The sequence below is a fragment of the Paroedura picta genome, chromosome 14, assembly GCF_049243985.1.
Source record: "Paroedura picta isolate Pp20150507F chromosome 14, Ppicta_v3.0, whole genome shotgun sequence".
NCBI classification, from domain to species: domain Eukaryota; kingdom Metazoa; phylum Chordata; class Lepidosauria; order Squamata; family Gekkonidae; genus Paroedura; species Paroedura picta.
Window position 1 is genome coordinate 33,034,866 of NC_135382.1, and position 1,728 is coordinate 33,036,593.

Genomic DNA, 1,728 nt, shown 5'->3' on the forward strand with positions numbered 1-1,728 from the left:
CGGGGGGGGGGGGGGGAGGGAGCTGGAGACAGACTAGTTGATTCAGAGCAAGATCGATTTCCGGTTTGGGAGCGGGGGGGGGGGGGCTGCGTGAGATTGTCCTCTGCTCCCTCCATGCAAAGGGGAGGGAAGGAAGGAAGGAAGGTGAGGGGCTGGAAAGAGGCCGCAGGCCTGGGGAGGGAGTTCTTACATTTACCCCACCCCCGAGGAAAAGCTTGGGCTTTTCATTTTATCGCTGCCCCCTTTGCCTTTATAACTCTGTCTCCATCTCTCTCTAGTCTCTGTCTCTCTGTGTGTGTTAGAGAGAGGGGGGGGGGTTAGGCTCTCAGTAACCCCGGCCTGTGTGGGTCTATGCCATTTTTTATTTGTATGAAAACAGGCCTGCAATGTCTTGCTGACTTACGCTGTAATGCAACATATTTAGAGAATGCATAAATTTAAAAAAAAACACTTTAAGGTAAGGTAGCTTACAGAGAGAACAAGCAACATTGAACTCAGCTTAGACCCCTGTCAAAATAGGATGAAGATTAAGCCAGCAGCCGTGGGAAACTTTTTCCAGGGCCCGCCTCATTCTACCTTTGAAACCCTCAAGCCATGAAAAACAGCTGGAGTACGTCTATTTTTAAGGATATAAAAATTATATAAATACAATGTTCGTATTGATGCGATTTTTATATCATTAAAATTATATTTATGCATACATTTGATTTATTGACTGCAATGGAAGGCCTGGTGGAAGAATGCTGTGGAACTGAGGTAGTTCCGTCAGGGCCCGGATCTCAACTGCCAGCTTATTCAGCCAGGCTGGAGCCACTGCTGAAAAGACCCTGGGCCTGTTGAGACCAGGAGACCACCCAAATGTTGGCGTTAGAGGATCTTAAAGTACTTCCGAGGGCATACTGGGGGGCATAAATATATGCATCTGTGTGCTGTAACCTGGGCCTATTCTGCATACAATGGATAATGCACTTTCAATGCACTTTAGAAGTAGATTATCCTGTTCTGCACAGGAAAATGCAGCTGCCAAAGCACATTGAAAATGCATTATCCTATATGTGTGGAATGGGCCCTGGATAACCCAAGCTAGAATAACAATAAAGGGAGCAGGATCTTGGAAGCTAAGCAGAGTCACTCCTGGCTAGTGGTTGGATGGGAGGCTCCCAAGCAAGATGGGCACATGATACAGAAGCAGGCAATGGCATACCACACCTGGACATCTCTTGCCTTGAAAACCACTTTCTTCCCCTTGTCTATGAGGGCTCGTATGGACACTAAAATTATGATCCCTGCATCCTGGGAAATGGCCTTGACTTGTTTAAAGCTTGAGTTGCTCCTTTTGAAGGCACCGTAATATAACCAGCATCCCTGCAACCCCTTCCCAACAATGTGGTTGAACCTCCAGTAAAACCAGAGTAAGCCAGTTTCTGGCCTTATCTATTTAAATATTTATATTCCATAAATATCATAGTATATTGGCTCTTGTGGCCCTTTCTTGCATGCCCAGGGAAATTCAATTGTGAGCAGTTCAAAGCTGTGCATCAGGGAATGTTTTGTATATTCAAATGGTACAGTTCAGGGGTGGCCAAACGGTGGCTCTCCAGATTCCCATGGACTACAATACCCATGTTACACTGCCAGCAACAGGGGTTCATGGGAATTGTAGTCCATTGATATCTGGAGAGCCACTGTTTGGCCACCCCTGCTCTAAACCATGCAATGAGCAATATT